This window comes from Trachemys scripta, chromosome 19 (assembly GCF_013100865.1).
Source record: "Trachemys scripta elegans isolate TJP31775 chromosome 19, CAS_Tse_1.0, whole genome shotgun sequence".
Lineage (NCBI taxonomy): Eukaryota > Metazoa > Chordata > Testudines > Emydidae > Trachemys > Trachemys scripta.
In genome coordinates this window covers 132,404-152,283 of record NC_048316.1, presented here as the reverse complement: position 1 = coordinate 152,283, position 19,880 = coordinate 132,404, and the positions used below count along the sequence as shown (strand labels likewise).

Here is a 19,880-nt window from a genome sequence, read left to right as displayed (position 1 = left end):
TCTTTTTTAAAGTACTTTAGATCTAGGCTGCCCTTCCTCCAGAAGAGGCCCTTTTGGAAAACAAATGTGTGTATGAAAGAGAGTGAGCTCGATGGCCTGGCCATGACCCATACAGTAGCCTGGCCGTGAAATAGTTGAGGTCCAGTCTATACTTAAGGTTGGACCCATGCTATAACTGGGTTAGGGGAAACTGTGGTGTAATCATATTCCCAGATGTTATTGCATTTGTGCTGTGGACAGACCCAGGGCATTTACAAAGGTACAAAGGCTCTCATTGCCCTGTTTGGCTGCCAGCCCGCTCCAGAGGTGAGAATCTGCTATGCTCTCTGTGCTGATGACCATACAAAGGTCTCTTTGCATATTACCACTCCCACAGGTTTTTCTTCCAGAAGGATGAGTACTAGACCTAATCCCTACTTGATACTTTGTATAGTTCCACCTTTCCAGACCAGGATCATAATACATACAGGTCTGTCTCATCTTACGCTGGGGTTACGTTCCGCAGTCAGCGCCTAAAGTAAAAATCGCGTATAGTCAAAATTACATTGAGTGTAATGGCGGGCGAAATCGCCTGCACTACAGAAACAGTATTTAAATTGCTATTTTTCTCTTTTGTTTCGTTTTGTTTTTTGTTAAATGCGCCTAAGATGCAACAGATCTTTATGTATAATTAGTGCATCAGTCACCATGGTATCTAGGCATCAGAGTTCCTGGAGGAATTTCCTGCCTTACAGATAGGAGAACAAACTGGTTTGCAAATCAGTATTCCAATCAGTTAAAATCCTGTCTGACACGCATAATGACAGAGTGTAATCTAAAATATTGTTATTCAGGCTTTGGCACTTCCTTAGGCTACTTTCCCTCCCACCAATCAGCTCTCCCAACTCATTCACAGAGATTCTCCTGCTTTGGAAACTTGTCCTTACCCAGCCACGGCACTGCTTGTGTCAGCTGCCCAGACTCTTGCAAAGGCTTATAGGAGGAAAGGTGACAGTCAAATGAACTTTTTCTGGGTTGGGAAGGGCATTGGGAGAACACTTCTGGCCTTTTCTATGGTGCTGCTCACTGCAGCTGATTCAGCACCTTCCTTGGAAGATTCAGAGGTAATGTTTTCAGCTTAAGAAAGTCTGAGGCAACAGCGCTGGCCCCAGCGGCTCCGGCTCCATTCCCAGTGGCTCCAGCCTGGACCCAAGCCCCACGACCCCTCCCTATTTTCCCGGACATGTCCGGCTTTTTGGAATTTCCTCCCGGACATGTCCGGGAAAATCCGGACGTATGGTAACCCTACATAGTACAGAGGGTGTACTAATTGCAAAGCTGACAGTGGCTTGCACCCATTACATTATATAAAAGAGTCCATTACTCCTTCAGCAGGATTGAGACCTGGAGGATTGAATATTTGACACAGCATTGTCTGGTGGTCTGAGAACAGGATTGGGAGTTTAGGAGGACTATGTAATTCCTTTCCTATTTCACAGATACATTGTAAAGAACAGTTATTGCCTGTGCAGAGCTTTGAAAATGCAGTGTGCTGCAGGTGATCTAAGTGGTGACATCAGTACAGAAAACTTCCTGCAGATTTGTGCTCCAGTGAGTCGCTTTACTGGATTATGAAACAAGATGGAACTCTATAATACGTGTTCTGTTTTGTTGCACAATAAGGGGCAAAGGGGCCACAGTTGGTCGTGACTCTCTATTTGTCACTTCTTTGCAGACAGACGGTCACTCAAATCTGTGCTAAACTGGCTGAGTGCTCACCCAGGGCTGCTGGATTAGATGGAACCATGCTTTGGTCCAGAATCACAATTCCTATATTTCGTCTACCAGTAATGAACTTTTCTTCTCTGTCTGTGCTTTAGACAGTAACTGACATTTTTTAACATGCCTCTTATAGAAAATTGGTGCAGGTATCTGCTGTGTGTAGTTAGAACTGAGTATATGCACTTCAGGGCTTTCAAAGTGGGGAAGAGTCCAACACAAGTTCTCTTTGCTGCTTGCATTGATTATCACAGATATTTGTGTTTTAATCTGCAAGTTTCTTCCCCACAGCTCAGTCTCTCTTTTCATTTGATCTTTGAGAATTGATGATGAAACTGACATTAAAATAATTTCCTTGGCTCCAGACTCTGACTACACCATGAAAGAGGAAGCAGTTGCTCAAGGAGAGGCCTTATCAGTAACAATGTAGATGACACCCACAAAGGGAGACACTTCCTGTTGCTTTCTGAATAAATACTTCTTTAATCTGCAGAAGCAAGAAAGTCCCTTACTGTGTCTGATTGCTTCTTTTAGCATTCTGAGTAACTTTAGAACATACAGAATTTTGTTCTTCATCAAGAAAGTAATCTGCACCAGCCTAGAAAAGCAGAGTCCAAATCCTGAGGGATATGAAATGAGCTAATGGGATCAAAGGAAAATTGGAAGCATTTATTTAGCTATTCAAGATACTTTGAACAAATAATTTCAATTTTCTGTTACATGCCAACAACCTCTAAGGCTGGGGGAATGGTATTTTATGCAAGAAACAGACAGGGAGGCTGCTAAATGCTTTGTTGCTTTATCAGAATTTAATGACAGTGAAGTACTATACTAATATCAGGTTCCTCCAGCCCCTAAGAATCTAAGAAATGGAGGATTCTGGGAAAGTTTCTCCCGTACATCTGCATCAAGAAAGGAAAATACAAAGCCCTAGAGACCAGACTGCATGGATTGATCTGTAAAGTTGAACATCAATAGGAATTAAGTTAACAAAATGGGCCCCCAGGAAAGAAAGACCAAGTCTTTAAAGTCACCAGTGCGGAAAATAAATTGAGAGACATGTAAAAGAGAAATATAAACCAAAGAAGAGCAGACTCCAGGTGAAGGAGGAAGCCACAGTATTCACAGGGCCTCCTTTCTTTCCAGGGTAGGAGGTGATGGATGTAGTCCTTTGGATACTGATCAGAAGGGAATTCATTTCCCATCTGTTTTCTATTCTCCCTTGTTAGTTTTTTCTCCCACGGTTCTGTAGCAAATACCGGATCTTAGCGCCTACAGTACTGTGAAGGAACTGCAGCTTTACTCATGTGTGACTCACAGGATACTGCAAACCACCTACTGTAACAGCTGGCCAGATGTCACTGCAAAGAGCTACAGAGCATAAACTGGGTCTAAATGCCATTTAGATTTATTCAGAAGCAAAATAAACTGCCTGCTGCCTTCATGAGCCTAGAGTTTGCATTTTAAACCCATGAGGAATGGTTGTTCTTTGTTTTCTTAAGATGTTTTTAATTCACTGTACAAACATTAGAAAACCATCAGCACAAAACTTAAGCCCTCACAGAGGCCAACTCTCAACTACATAATTAGTAATATACTAGCAGGAGCCTTCTCTAAATGTCCTTATCTCCACATCACAAGCATCAGCATGTAGGATTAAATCTCTGGAAGAGTGTGACTTCACAGGCCAATTTGTGGGGCCAGGGAAAAGCACAGTTTGTGTCACACCTCTGCACTTGGCAGCTTTTAGGAAATAACTAAAAACAAGAAGGAAGCAGGAATTTAACTAAATGCTGAGACTTTTCTTTCCATCCCTTTTCAAGGTGAGCAGTTTATGTGGTGAGAACTTGCCTCATGTCAGCACCAGCTCTACATTTCTATGATTACTCCGCTGGGACTCTGGGAGCTTTAGGTTTATATAGACAGGAGGAATCCCCTGTTATTCTCACCAAGTCCCTTTAAAGCTTAAGCAGCCCAGGTACAGGGATTCCTTGCTTGTTCATGTGATGAGCTTCAGTTATATTCCATAAATGAGTTTTCCAGCATCTTTGAGGCTGTGCACAGGTTGGTCAAGAGACCCCAGCTATTTCCCTGAAGAATGGCACACTATTAATGAAGGGAAAGGCAGCAGCCACTCAACGTGAAGGGCCTGTGGGACCCATTTGTCTTCCTTGCTGTTCTCAAAATGGGGCATATGGAGCTGTAGGTGCTCAAGCAGATTTTTCTCCATTTCTTTAGACTGTAACCATGGTCCTGAGCAGCAAATGATGATCCTTCAGTTCTGAGCACAGAATGCAAAGAGTAATTCACTAACACTATGGAGACTCTCAGTAACGATGTGCAGTTTGGGACAGAAACAGCATGGCAAAGACTGGGCAGAATAGAGAGGGGAAATAGCATTTCTCTTCTAGCATCTCTGTTCCTGAAGCTGTGAGGAGCCAGAGAGAACAAGGGAGTGGGCAGAAGCAGATTGATTCCACTTCCCCAATAAGAGGGTGAATTTAAGTGTCCCTACATGTCACATTGAGGCATTAGAAAGCTTATATAGATGAGTATTCCAGTGCTTGGCCCATGGGAAGTGCCACTTAATTCCTTACTAATCCTGGAAAGGGATGGGAGGACAAGAAGCCATGGGACTTCTGCCCTGGTCTTCTTCTTTAGCCACATGCAGCTCCTTAGGTGAATGATTAGAAAAGTGTGTGAGAGAGAAGCAAATTATCACAACTGGAGTGTGATTATGATCATTGGTATATGCTGATCGCAAGTACCAATGTGAGCTCTCAGAGGCACAGCTAAACTGTCTACCTAGGCATATTACTGCATTGCAAACAGTGTAACAGGAAATCCTCATTAAAGCCAGTGCCTTAACTCTCTTAATTTATATTGGAATTTGAAGAGGAATATTGGAGTTCAATTCACAAAGAATCAGATCCATGCAATGCAGGTCACATAGCTGAGGATTCTGTTTGTCCTGATTACATATTACACGGCCTTCTCCATTCTAACTTATGTGTATGACCCCATTTGCACAGAGTTACCTTATACTAGAGCCTTTGTGGCAGGATACACATTGGAGGGGGGGAGGGATAGCTCAGTGGTTTGAGCATTGGCCTGCTAAACCCAGAGTTCTAAGTTCAATCCTTAAGGGGGCCACTTAGAGATCTGGGGCAAAATCAGTACTTGGTCCTGCTAGTGAAGGCAGGGGGTAGGACTCAATATTACCTTTCAAGGTCTCTTCCAGGTCTAGGAGATATCCTATCTCCATTATTTAAAAAAAAAAAAAAAAGACAGGACTGCTCCTATCTGTATGGGAATTTGCTGTAGGCTCACCTCTGTTTCCTGATTGCCTCTGGTTTCACATGCTCATTATCAAATTAGGATCTGATGCAGCCCCAGTAAAACTGGCAGAGCCATCTGATCATTTCCTATAATGGTTGCAGAGATGCGATTTTATTACTGAATTTGTGTTCCATAGTTTCATACTCCTTTGGCATATCAAATGACATATGCCATGTGCAGTGGGTTGGATATGCTAATTATAAACTGAATAGTGCTCAACTGGCAGAACTGCTCAGTGATTCTATCTGGAATAATTTTCAACCCAGTGCTTGGTAAATACTTAGTTTGTGTAAAATAGTTGCTTGGCTCAGAGACTGCACTCAGGGCATCAGGCCACTTATTCTTGGGAATTAAATTCCCTCATGCTCTCCTCTCACTGGTGGGTACCATATACAGCCTGTGCAGTTTTATTGACCCTTCAAACATATCAACCTTATATAAGTATTGGCTGAAACCATTTCTGTCTAGAGAGATAAAATAGAAGACACCTCCGTGTATATTTTTCAATGGCTTAAGTGTCAGTTATTTCTAACTGCAGCAGATTGCCTGCAAATTGCACCAGGTCATGGAGTTTTGCTTCTGCTAGAAATTCTCTGACTGAGGCGTTTAAGCACAAAGTAAAGAAAGCCAGAGCAAAGTGAAAGTTGGATGTGGGGTTTGAACTTTGTATAGAACACTTTAAATATGTTCACAGTTGGCATTCTTCTGTAGGAGACAGAAAGAAAAAGGTGGGTGTGTTCCCCTAACACCCAAACCCTTCAATGAGTATATCCATAGACTACATTTAGAAGAGCTCTAGAAACCAGGACTGACCCCTCCCCCCCAAACCAGCACGGTCTGTACACCCTATATGCTTCCCCCCTCAGAAGAGGGAGTCTGCAGCTTTCAGAATGATCATCCAGGATGCTGTTGTTAGAAGAGCTCTGTATAAGCTCAAAAGTTTGTCAATCTCATCAACAGAAGTTGGTCCAATAAAAGAACCCCTCATCCACATTGTCTCTCTAACATCTAGGCTATATCAGTAGTATATGAATCTATTGAAGGCACAGAGCCACTTCTCTTGCTTCTGAGTCTACAAGGAAGCTGCATGCATTTCATTTCCCTCTTCCAGAGCAAACATGAAGGTTACTGCTGTGCATTCAGACAGAACACCAGAAGTTACTAGTTCATATTTATTACACATTACATCATTTTATTGCAGCAACTGACTCATTAGATCAGTTTATTTAGCAATTAAACAATATTAAATGAGGAAACTGTATCAGCTACACCAGCCCAGGCAACAGCACAGCCTACTCCCTTTTCTAATCAGCACCTGACACATTTATCTCCACTGCCAGAGACAGGGAGACTTTAAAAGTCTGTAACCTTTATTACTATAATGATTATTTATTTGTATTATGGTAGTACTGTACCTAGAAGCCCCCATCAGGGCTCAAGATGCCGTTGTGCTCAGTGCTGTACATACAGAGCAAAAGAGATGGTCGCTGCCTGTCACAGGACGGGACTCACCCCTGCGGTGCCTCCTCCTGGTCATCCAGGGAATTAGCGATTCCAGCCTCTGGAGCGCCCACTGCAGGCCGGTGTCCCGCTTGCCGCTGGGCCCGAGTCCCTCCTGGACCCCAGGGCCTCTTTCAGGCTGGGGTGCTGCCCCCTGGCAATACCCCCACAGATCTGGGTCTCCCCTCCCTGGGGAACCCCCACCCTCTATCCCCACCTCACCTCAGTCTATGGCCACTGCCAGTCATCACCTAGCCCCCACTCACTGGGGCAAACTACAGTGTAAGTGCCACTCATCATTGGCAAGGGGGGTTTGGACTTGCTGCCTCTGCCTACCCTTGGGCTGCCCCCTCTGCAACCCCAGTACCCTTTCTGGCCTTTAACAAGGCCTGCAGCCTGGGGGGTTTCTAGGCCAGAGCTCCCCAGCTCCTCTGGCCTCCCCCCAGCCCTACTCCAGTCTCTGTACCCTGCTCAGCTCCTAGCAGCCAAACCTCTCCATATCTAGAGAGAGTCTTTATGTGTTCCTGCCCACTGCCCTCTTATAAGGCCAGCTGGGACCTGATTGGGGTGTGGCCGCATCTGTGTCTGGTTCCCCAATCAGCCAAGCTTTGCTGCTTTTCCTATCAGCAGCCTTCTCGCAGCCTCAGCCCTCTCCCAGGGCTGATTTCAAGCCCTTCAGGGCAGGAGCAGGTGACCACCCCACTACACTGCCCCAAAGAGCTTACCATCTAAGTAATAATGAATAATATAATCGAATGAACTTGGATGTGAAGGCAGCAGGCTTTATATGAACTTTGCACTGGTCCTGAGCCTATCCACTCCTATCCCTAAACTTTGCTATTGCATCTTTCTCCTGACCGGCTGCAACTCCATTCCTGACCCTGATGCCCAGTTCTGCCAAAGCACTTTAACCCTGCCCAACAAAACCCCTTCTGCTCCACTTCCACTGCACTAATCACTGGCAGTTGTACCTGATACCAGAGATAGTTTTCTGATGTATATGAAAAGCCATTGGAGGAGATATTGAACTCACTACACTCCTTTCATTTGTGAGTTACCTCCTCACTTCAGATAATGCAGTCAGGTGCAGTGAACTCGTGGGTCATTGATAAGGCTATGATTTTTTCACAGAGGTTGCAGAAGTCACAGACTCCCTGACTTCCAGCAATTTCCATGAATTCAGCCCTGTAGGCCAGGAGTGGGCAGCAGGGGGACCCGGGAGCTCTAAGTCGCTGTGGGCGGTGGGGGTACCCTGAAGCTCACAACTTGCCATGGGCAGCAGGGGTACCCTGAAGCTTCTGGGTAGCAGTGGTACCCCGGAGCTCTGAGCCGCCAAGGGCAGTAAGGCCCCTGGAGTTCCAAGCCGCTGCGGGTCCCTGAGGTCCTTCAAAGCTCCCGGCCACCGTGGGTGGCGGGGGTACCCTGGAGCTCCAAGCCCCCACAGCCGGTGGGGGTCCCCAGACCTTGGAGTGGCCCCCATAGCTGCCCAATCTCTGCAGGTGGTGTGGGGACCCCGCAACTGGGCTCCCCATTCCGTGAATTTTTCTTTATTGCCTGTGACCTGTCCATGACTTTTACTAAAAATATCCCTGACAAAATCTTAGTCTTAATCATTGAGCCCTGCCTATGTCTGTAATTGTATGTGAATGGTTTGGAGAGTCCTTACAGACCCCACTAGCACCCCCCAGACTCAATAGAAAGGAGAACTGGGTATGCAAGGATAGAGAAGATGTTACCAAAAACATTTTAAAGAAAGAGATTGTATTTTTATGGATCAGAAAACACATTATCGTTTAGAATCTTATTTTGAGTGACTGTTTTGTGCAGTAAACCCTGGAATATCTGCAAAGCAACATGCTGTGGGTACCAAACAGGAAAATGACTTTCTCGCATTGGCTTGTCTCTAAGTATAAGGGCACGTATCCTGCAGTCTTTTTTACTGTTTCAGAATGCTTCATTCTTCTGTGTGCACTACATGCTCTTTATTGGAATCACTCACCAGTAGCAAATAATTCTAGTCATCACGGAGTTTCACACAACTACTTGGTCTCTTCTAGGCATTTCTGTCACAACTGAGTCTTTTCAGAAACAGATCTCAGTCTGTAATAGTAATAAACACACATATCATAAGAGGGGCAGTTATTTAGGGGGTACATATTTGAAGAGATGTGTAGTTGGCATATGCATAGGCATCACAATAGAAAAGCCCAGTGCAATATCAGATAAATACAATACAGCTACACAATTAAGCTGAAGTTTTAGGGCCAAATTTTCATATAGATCTTTATGCAGAATAATTTAATAACAATCCTACTCCCATAGAGCAATTTATATTTTCACAGCACTCTGTAGGTAGAAACTGAGTTACAAGATATACAAATGTCCATTTTACAATCACAAAAGGGTGACAGCACCAAACTGGCAGGTGCACCTTGAGATGTTTGTTCAAAAGTGGGTCCCTCTTTGAGCTCAATTATTATGGCATAGCTGACACAGTGTCTTTAAATAGCAGACAGCTTTAAAGAGCCTGGTCACTTGAGGTTACCAGCATGAGAAAGCAGGTCCTCACACAGCTTACAACTGAACATAGCTTATGCCACCCATCATAACACACGTGTCTGCAAAATCATGGGAGGGATGCTCACTCCTGAGACAGAGATAATATCCTTTCCTTTTGAATTTTGACTAGCAATACACAGACTGAGTTAATTCTGAGCAAATAAAACTCATTCTTTGTCCCATTCTGAACTGAACACCCTTTTCCTGCATCTCTCCAGCTCCCAGTAGCTGGGTGGCAGGACATTTCCATTTCCCCAGCACTAAGTGACTTCTACAGCTGGCAATGAAGCTACCTTCACCTCCACACCCCATAGGAAACGGAGGCCTTGGCTACACTCGGGACTTGACATGTGCCGCCAGCGCTGGGAGAGCTCTCGCAGCGCTGTATGTACTCCACCTGTCCGAGGGGAAGAGCTTGCAGCGCTGTGAGCGAGCGTGCAGTGCTGTATGTACTCCACCTCTCCGAGGGGAAGAGCTTGCAGCGCTGTGAGCGAGCGTGCAGTGCTGTATGTACTCCACCTCTCCGAGGGGAAGAGCTTGCAGCGCTGTGAGCGAGCGTGCAGTGCTGTATGTACTCCACCTCTCCGAGGGGAAGAGCTTGCAGCGCTGTGAGCGAGCGTGCAGCGCTGCCAGGGCCGGCTCCAGGGTTTTTGCCACCCTAAGTGGGGGAAAAAAAAAAAAAAAAGCCGCGATCGCGATCTGCGGCAGCAATTCAGCGGGAGTCCTTCGCTCCGAGCGGGAGTGAGGGACCATCCACCAAATTGCCGCCGAATAGCTGGAGGTGCCGCCCCTCTCCAGAGTGGCCGCCCTAAGCACCTGCTTGGCAAGCTGGTGCCTGGAGCCGGACCTGAGCGTTGCAGGCTCTGATTACACTGGCGCTTTACAGCGCTGCACTCGCTGCGCTCAGGGGTGTGTTTTTTCACACCCCTGAGCGCAGCAAGTTGCAGCGCTGTACGGCGCCAGTGTAGCCAAGGCCAGATACTCACTGGGCCTCTCTACAGTTGGAGGATAAAGTCTCCTGTCTAATAGGGCTGATTGTGGTCAGCTGGAACAACATCAACCTGGTTCAGTCTCTTGGCTGAGAGCTGGGAGGCTCCACCCTCTGCATGAAATCCTGGCCCCATTTAAGTCAATAGGAGTTGTATCATTAATGCCACTGAAGCCAGGATTTCATTCTCTTTCCTACTGTATTACATGCTTTTGGGTCCCACACAATAAAAGACACTAGAGAAAACTACACCCCCCTCCTAATTCTAACACAATGTGCCTGTGTCTTTGTCAGACAGTGTCTTTCTTTTGATCGGGGAGAGAAATGTTGTTGAACAAGAGCCTGCTGCCTGCCAACCCCAAAGGGACGGCACTGATGATCCATTTACATTAATCTCTCTACCTTTTGCACTCTGAATCCATGCAGACAATGCAGGCAAAATTTTTCCTCTGCTGCCTGCCCTACCCTACCCTTGCACTCCTAGACACTAGCCTGTTTTCGAAACAGTCTCAGTCCTGCCTTTAGCTATTAATTTTCAAAGCGCAATAAAGGAGTTATGACCCTTTTTCTGCTACCACGTGAACAAGTTAGTTCACAGCAATGTTTCCTTACATTTTAGAAAGAGGATGTTCTCTTAGCAGTGCTGCTGAGTGAAAAGTAAAGTGGGCCTCAACAGGGGCAAGATCTATGAAAAAATTCACATCTTCTGAAGTACCATTTAAGCCCCTGAAGCCTGAACTGTCCCATCATATGAACAAGGCCAGATTAATCTTTTGCGGGCCCTGGCACCTGGACCGTGGCCCCACCCCACTTGGCCCTCTTTCCCCCAAGGCTCTGCCTGCTGCTTGCATGGGGGAAGGGGGAGGAGAGAAGTGAGCAGGGAGTGAGACTGGAAGGGGGCAGAGAGGACCGAGCAGTGGGCAGGCCTCAGGGAGAAGAGACCGAGTGGGGACAGGGCCTTGGGGCAGACTGCGGGCAGAGCAATAGGGTGGGGCGGGGCCATAGTCCAGGCCCCCGACCCCCCATGTGGGCACGGCCCCCTTGGCACCATTGTCCTGGTACTGCTTATAAATCCTACTTGCATGGCAAGAATGATCATCAAATGCAGTGGGAAATTAATAAGGTTGAATATCTTCCCAGAGAGAAATTCTGTGCTCTGTGTGTGTATGTATGTTCACGTGTGTGTGTGTGTGAGAGAGAGAGAGAGAGAGAGTACATGCTGTGAATGTGTGAGTGAGGACCATATCGTGAAGTCCTTACCCTGGTCAGAGTCTCTTGGAAGTGAATGGAAATTTTCTGTGAGTAAGAACTTCAGCATTTGACTCTGTGCATTTTCAGGCATGCACATGACTCACAGTAACTGGGGAGCGCATTGGTCTATGAATAGTAGGATCTTTGTTCTCTGGATTTGTTTGGCTTAGAGTTGCCAACCCTCCAGGATTGTCCAGGAGTCTCCAGGAATTAAAGATATAATCTTTAATTAAAGATTATGTCATCTGATGAAACCTCCAGGAATACATCCAACCAAAATTGGCAACGCTATTTTTACCACATCCCAATCATGTGAATGGGATGCCTGCCCTACAGGGTGCCTCTATTTGGAGTTCATTAGAAAAGCTCTTTGGGTTTCAGTGAGAATATGTGTATGTAGTGTGAAGAATCTGGACTGGACCACTGAAAAAAGCACGCACAGAAGAATCACAGTAAAGGAAATAACACAGAGAAGCATTGCTATTGGTTCTCACATTAAGAGAAACCTGATTGTGCCAGGACTTTGTTCCTCATGTGTTACGTATGAGGCACTGACAAAGGAACATATGGGCTACAGTGGCTAGGCACAACAGAAAGGCATCAGAGTGGAGATGCAGTCTTCCTTTTGCGTGTTCTTGAAAATGTTTTGGCTTCAGCTATACTCTGACAGTTACTGTATTTAAGGTGCAGGTATTTGGGGTAGGGATGTGAGACTTTAACAATTATTGTTATGATCAGTGTTCTGAGTAGCTGTGTAATTTACAGGGATTATTTATTGCTCTTCAATCTTTTCTCTCTCTCTCTGTTGGCTGAAGCATTTATATCCCATTAGCGATTAGCTGCTTTCTATTTAGCAGGCAGGGGGATTTTTTATAGCATCCCAAAGACCTAGCAGTCTCTCACTGGAGGAGGATTGGTCATTTCCTTTCTATAAAGGGTGGGTTCATTGGATCAAGTGACTGTTAAGCACCCACACTGGCTGCCTAGAGAGTAGGAGAAAAATGAAGAAACTGGTTCCTGTTTGACTCTCAGTCTGAGCCTGTTTCCTAACCCAGCTAATTAGAGGCATGCTTCCAGAATTTCTGAGTCAAGCACAGCAATGATACACATCTGGGCTATGCTGCTTCTGCTGAATCCCAGAGCTGCTGCAAGTTCGTGATTTCGAGGGGAAAAAATCCTTTATACTTTTAAACAAAAGGAAAAATCTACATTAAATGTGGAGCATTCCTTAGCAATTTTGCAATACATTCTTTTAATACATGCAGAAAATATTTTCTTGTAGACAAGTTTAAGTCTTGAAACATCTATTCGCCAGGGCAGGATTTTCCCTTCTGGGTTCACTGTGACCTACTTCACTATGGGAGAACTTTGTCTGCAAATTTGTTTAAATGCAATTCAAATCTAGTCCTCAGTAACTTAGTCTGTAGTAGTTTAAAGGGCAGGGTTCAAAAACAGTTGACAGAACTGGAACCTCTCTGAAACTAAAAAGAACGAGGAGTACTTGTGGCACCTTAGAGACTGACAAATTTATTTGGGCATAAGCTTTCATGGGCTAAAACCCACTTCATCGGATGCATGCAGTGGAAAATACAGTAGGAAGATATATATACACAGAGGACATGAAAAAATGGGAGTTGCCATACTAACTATAACGAGAGTAGTCAGTTAAGGTGGGCTATTATCAGCAGGAGGAAAAAAAACTTTTGTAGTGATAAGCAGGATGGCCCATTTCCAACAGTTGACAAGAAGGTGTGAGTAACAGTAGGGGAAAAATTAGCATGGGGAAATAGGCTTGAATAAAGACTGGGAGCAGATGGGTCATTACACAAAGTAAAACCTAATTTAATGGTGTCCAGTTTGCAAATTCATTCCAATTCTGCAGTTTCTCGCTGGAGTCTGGTTTTGAAGTTTTTTTGTTGGAGTATTGCCACTTTGAGGTCTGTAATCGAGTGACCAGGGAGGTTGAATTGTTCTCCAACTGGTTTTTGAATGTTAAAATTCTTGATGTTTGATTTGTGTCCATTTATTCTTTTACGTAGAGACTGTCCGATTTGGCCAACGTACATGGCAGAGGGGCATTGCTGGCAAATGATGGCATATATCACATTAGTAGATGTGCAGGTGAATGAGCCTCTGATAGTGTGGCTGATGTGATTAGGTCCTATGATGGTGTCGCCTGAATAGATAGGTGGACAGAGTTGGCAACAGGCTTTGTTGCAAGGATAGGTTCCTGGGTTAGTGTTTTTGGTGTGTAGTTGCTGGTGAGTATTTGCTTCAGGTTGGGGGGTTTCTGTAAGCGAGGACTGGCCTGTCTCTCAAGTTCTGTGAGAGTGAGGGATCGTCCTTCAGGATAGGTTGTAGATCCTTGATGATGCGCTGGAGAGGTTTTAGTTGGGAGCTGTAGGTAATGGCTAATGGTGTTGTTACTTTCTTTGTTGGGCCTGTCCTGTAGTAGGTGACTTCTGGGTACTCTTCTGGCTCTGTTAATCCATTTCTTCACTTCAGCAGGTGGGTATTGTAGTTGTAAGAATGCTTGATAGAGATCTTGTAGGTGTTTGTCTCTGTCTGAGGGGTTGGAGAAAATGCGGTTGTATCTTAGAGCTTGGCTGTAGACAATGGATCGTGTGGTGTGGTCTGAATGAAACCTGGAGGCATGTAGGTAAGTATAGCGGTCAGAAGGTTTCCGGTATAGGGTGGTGTTTATGTGACCATCGCTTATTAGCATAGTAGTTGTCCAGGAAGTGGATCTCTTGTGTGGACTGGTCGAGGCTGAGGTTGATGGTGGGACGGAAATTGTTGAAATCATGGTGGAATTCCCTCAAGGGCTTCTTTTCCATGGGTCCAGATGATGAAGATGTCATCAATGTAGCGCAAGTATATTAGGGGCGTTAGGGGACGAGAGCTGAGGAAGCGTTGTTCTACGTCAGTCATAAAAATGTTGGCATACTGTGGGGCCATGCGGGTACCCATAGCAGTGCCACTGACTTGAAGGTATACATTGTCCCCAAATGTGAAATAGTTGTGGGTGAGGACAAAGTCACAAAGTTCAGTCACCAGGTTTGCTGTGACATTATCGGGGATACTGTTCCTGATGGCTTGTAGTCCATCTTTGTGTGGAATTTTGGTGTAGAGGGCTTCTACATCCATAGTGGCAGGATGGTGTTTTCTGGAAGATCACCAATGGATTGTAGTTTCCTCAGGAAGTCAGTGGTGTCTCGAAGATAGCTGGGAGTGCTGGTAGTGTAGGGCCTGAGGAGAGAGTCTACATAGCCAGACAATCCTGCTGTCAGGGTGCCAATGCCTGAGATGATGGGGCATCCAGGATTTCCAGGTTTATGGATCTTGGGTAGCAGATAGAATACCCCCTGGTTGTGGTTCTAGGGGTATTTCTGTGCAGATTTGTTCTTGTGCTTTTTCAGGGAGTTTCTTGAGCAGATGGTGGAGTTTCTTTTGGTAACCCTCAGTGGGATCAGAGGGTAAAGGCCTGTAGAATGTGGTGTTAGAGAGCTGCCAAGGGGGAGGGGGGGTCACACTCAGAGGCTTGCTGTGTGAAAGGAGTCACCACTACAAAAGTTTGAGAATCACTGGTCTTGTCCATACAGTGAGGAATCAGCGCAGCTCAACAGAACCCAGATGCACTGGGTTATCAGAGAGAGTGATAGTGATAGTACATTTTAACTGAGCTCCCAGATGCAGGTGGAAAAGTCAGAATAGACATTTTCTCTTGACCCTTTGCCAGCCTTGTCTTTGGCAAGTTATTGGCCTTGTACATGATAATATCTTCTGTAGTTCTCCCAGTTATTGGGCATTATCCATTACTATTTGTCTTACACAATAATTACACTCCAGGGTTAGAATGAAAAATTTCCCTGGACAAGGCCTGCTATTGCATCAGAGTTGAGGCTCCTCGCCTATGAACATTCTGGCAGAGCCATACAAGTAGTTGACTGCAGTAACCTTTTACCCATTAAAAAAAAGCCAACACTACACTGCAAATTAAAATTGATCATTTAGATGTAGAGGGCTTCTACATCCATAGTGGCCAGGATGGTGTTTTCTGGAAGATCACCAATGGATTGTAGTTTCCTCAGGAAGTCAGTGGTGTCTCGAAGATAGCTGGGAGTGCTGGTAGCGTAGGGCCTGAGGAGAGAGTCTACATAGCCAGACAATCCTGCTGTCAGGGTGCCAATGAAAAACAACTGAGGAGAGTTGGCAGTTTTTCAAAGGGACACTATTAAGGGCCAAAAAGCAAGCTATTCCGCTGGTTAGGAAAGATAGAAAATGTGGCAAAAGACCACCTTGGCTTAACCACGAGATCTTGCATGATCTAAAAAATAAAAAGAAGTCATATAAAAAATGGAAACTGGGACAGATTACAAAGGATGAATATAGGCAAACAACACAGGAATGCAGGGGCAAGATTAGAAAGGCAAAGGCACAAAATGAGTTCAAACTAGCTACAGGAATAAAGGGAAACAAGAAGACTTTTTATCAATACATTAGAAGCAAGAGGAAGACCAAAGACAGGGTAGGCCCACTGCTCAGTGAAGAGGGAGAATCAGTAACAGGAAACTTGGAAATGGCAGAGATGCTTAATGACTTCTTTGTTTTGATCTTCCCCGAGAAGTCTGAAGGAATGCCTAACATAGTGAATGCTAATGAGAAGGGGGTAGGTTTAGCAGATAAAATAAAAAAAGAACAAGTTAAAAATCACTTAGAAAAGTTAGATGCCTGCAAGTCACTAGGACCTGATGAAATGCATCCTAGAATACTCAAGGAGCTAATAGAAGAGGTATCTGAGCCTCTAGCTATTATCTTTGGAAAATCATGGGAGACGGGAGAGATTCCAGAAGACTGGAAAAGGGCAAATATAGTGCTCATCTATAAAAAGGGAAATAAAAACAACCCAGGAAACTACAGACCAGTTAGTTAGTTTAACTTCTGTGCCAGGGAAGATAATGGAGCAAGTAATTAAGGAAATCATCTGCAAACACTTGGAAGGTGGTAAGGTGATAGGGAAAAGCCAGCATGGCTTTGTAAAGAACAAATCATGTCAAACCAATCTGATAGCTTTCTTCGATAGGATAACGAGTCTTGTGGATAAGGGAGAAGCTGTGGATGTGGTATACCTAGACTTTAGTAAGGCATTTGATATGGTCTCGCATGATATTCTTATCGATAAACTAGGCAAATACAATTTAGATGGGGCTACTATAAGGTGGGTGCATAACTGGCTGGATAACTGTACTCAGAGAGTTGTTATTAATGGTTCCCAATCCTGCTGGAAAGGCATAACGAGTAGGGTTCCGCAGGGGTCTGTTTTGGGATCGGCTCTGTTCAATATCTTCATTAACGACTTAGATATTGGCATAGAAAGTACACTTATTAAGTTTGCGGACGATACCAAACTGGGAGGGATTGCAACTGCTTTGGAGGTCAGGGTCATAATTCAAAATGATCTGGACAAATTGGAGAAATGGTCTGAGTTAAACAGGATGAAGTTTAACAAAGACAAATGCAAAGTGCTCCACTTAGGAAGAAAAAATCAGTTTCACACATACAGAATGGGAAGAGACTGTCTAGGAAGGAGTACGACAGAAAGGGATCTAGTGGTTATAGTGGACCACAAGCTAAATATGAGTCAACAGTGTGATGCTGTTGCAAAAAAAAGCAAACATGATTCTGGGATGTATTAACAGGTGTGTTGTGAGCAAGACACGAGAAGTCATTCTTCCGCTCTACTCTGCTCTGGTTGGGCCTCAGCTGGAGTATTGTGTCCAGTTCTGGGCACCGCATTTCAAGAAAGATGTGGAGAAATTGGAAAGGGTCCAGAGAAGAGCAACAAGAATGATTAAAGGTCTTGAGAACATGACCTATGAAGGAAGGCTGAAGGAATTGGGTTTGTTTAGTTTGGAAAAGAGAAGACTGAGAGGGGACATGATAGCAGTTTTCAGGTATCTAAAAGGGTGTCATAAGGAGGAGGGAGAAAACTTGTTCATCTTAGCCTCTAAGGATAGAACAAGAAGCAATGGGCTTAAACTGCAGCAAGGGAGGTCTGGGTTGGACATTAGGAAAAAATTCCTAATTGTCAGGGTGGTTAAACACTGGAATAAATTGCCTAGGGAGGTTGTGGAATCTCCATCTCTGGAGATATTTAAGAGTAGGTTAGATAAATGTCTATCAGGGATGGTCTAGACAGTATTTGGTCCTGCCATGCTGGCAGGGGACTGGACTCGATGACCTCTCGAGGTCCCTGCCAGTCCTAGAATCTATGAATCTATTCCTCAGCATGTAGCAACCGCACAGATTCTGATAGATGGGGGAAAATAATACTGCATTACTGGGGAAAATCAAATACTTCAGAGAGATTTTGAATTGCTTGTCCTATCCATTCAAGAGCTGCTGCTGTGGAAAAAGACAGTATGAAGACATTTGATTATCTTAAAGACATCAGGTAGGGTGTGTGTGTGTGTGTGTGTGTGTCACTACCATTGATGTTGTTAGGAGTAAGGTATAGGATTCATTAAGGGGAGGTGGTCATGCTACAAAGTGAAAGGTTATGGCAGCTGCCCTGTTAAATACACTGACCATGTTTGTTTGCAGTAGTGGTTAAATGTGAGTGAAAAATGGCTTGAGAATATTCCTTCCACAGACTGATATAAGGAAAATCTAAATAAAATCCCTTAGGTCCTGGCGGCAGGTATTGCTGATCTTCCCACAGGGTAAATCTCAGACAGGGCTTGGGCTCTAGCACAGCCCAGTGACATGCAGGCCTTGGTGTCTCCCTGTGGGACCGTCCAGAGACAGGAGCCCTCTGAGACTTGTTAACATGCGGTGTTTTTTTCTATGTGAATCCTGCTCCTCTGGATTATTTGACAATGTACCAAATCACAAATGCTGGGAAATACTATTTCAGCATTTTTTTGTGTCGGGAGAGCAGACTGACAAGATTATTGGTGGCATTTTCTGTGTCAATTTGCACTTGTGCCTATATTGTTCAATTTCACGTCCGTTTGCCTTCAGCAGCAAACACACCCATTAGAACAAGGAAGCCAGCTCAAGAGCATTGCTCAGTATATCAGCTGTGGCTATAATTGTAGCATCTACTTTTAAACCAGATGTTTTCTGGTGATTCATGCTGAAAAGTGTAGCCAAACTTGTCAGTTTAACAAATATTGTCAAACACGAGGTTTTGAAAAATGTGTCATATTACGCCAATACCACATTGTGGTTACTAGAAGCAAGATGAGTAAAAATATGCTAATTAGTGGCATACGTGAGTTAGTACAGTAAGACTCTAGTCTAGATCCCAGAAACGTCAGAATTTAGGGCACTAAAGCTTTTCCTCCATGAGTCATAACTATCTTTTATCATTTGAAAACCAGTTTATGAATCATTCATGAATACTCCTGCTCTTATTTGGCTAGATGGAGGTTCACTCCTATGTCAGCTTCTGATGGGCTCTGACAGCTGCACTTGGCTCCTCCTTCCTGCTGGCAGGAAATAACCCTATCTGAAAATTATAAAAGAAAGTCTATTTTACAGTCATGCCCATGCTCATCCAGCTGCTTCCGGGCATGCATGAATGATGAAATGAATTGCACAACACACTGTGTCCCCATGACTAAGAGACTGCCTTTCCTGTCCAGATTCCATCCATGGGTTATGATGTTCCAGAGGTCATAACTGGTCTGGTTGTTCAACTCTCTGACCAGGCAGTCAAACTCTCAGGGAGAAATGCAGTTTACGTAGAACTTGTTTATTGATCGTGAACTGATTATGAACTGTAAAATACTAGCAAAGTATGTGCTGTCTATGACTTCTACGTAGAAGGGATGATACTCAACCTACTATTGCAATGCTCAACACGGAGAAAACAATCTAACACTGAATATTTCTTTATTAATACACAGATCAGTTACAGTAAAAAACAAACTAAGAACATGAGGAAACTTTTAATATCTATTAAAAATATATCTGTAAAGTTATTTTACCAAGCACTTCTCAATTACTTATGAAACACTGGATACTTTCCATCCTTGTAATATACAATTTTGAGAGGATTTATGTTTACAAACAAACTGGAGCCTTCACTTAGTATCCTGACACCAGTGAATTATTACTTTAATTAAAATAAATAAGCAATTAACACTTGGTATTTTACATAAATCTATAAAACCAAATATGGATATTTATGCAGCACATGTGTGAACCAGCCCCATCCCACCTTCTCTCATTACATAACATATTTATCTCTATATATTTTCTTTTCCATTTGTTTGCATTTTACAAAACAAATTTTTAAATTTAACAATTAATAAGGTTTAGAAACAGCATTGGCCTTGGTATGAAGCCCAGTGACTAGAAGATGTCCTGGAAAGTCCAAATGGTTGGAGTCATCTAAGTGAGTCATGTCCCAATCTTCTGACTGCCCATCTCCAGTAAATGAACCACTTTCCAATTTCTAGCAGCTCTTTTTTAATCA

At 44.2% G+C, this 19,880-nt stretch overlaps 1 protein-coding gene across 3 annotated transcripts in view; it reads left to right on the top strand.

Moving 5' to 3' along the window:
* The window catches only part of SLC45A1 (solute carrier family 45 member 1), a 139,877-nt gene that overhangs the window by 700 nt on the left and 119,297 nt on the right, over positions 1 to 19,880 (top strand). The window lies entirely within an intron of this gene.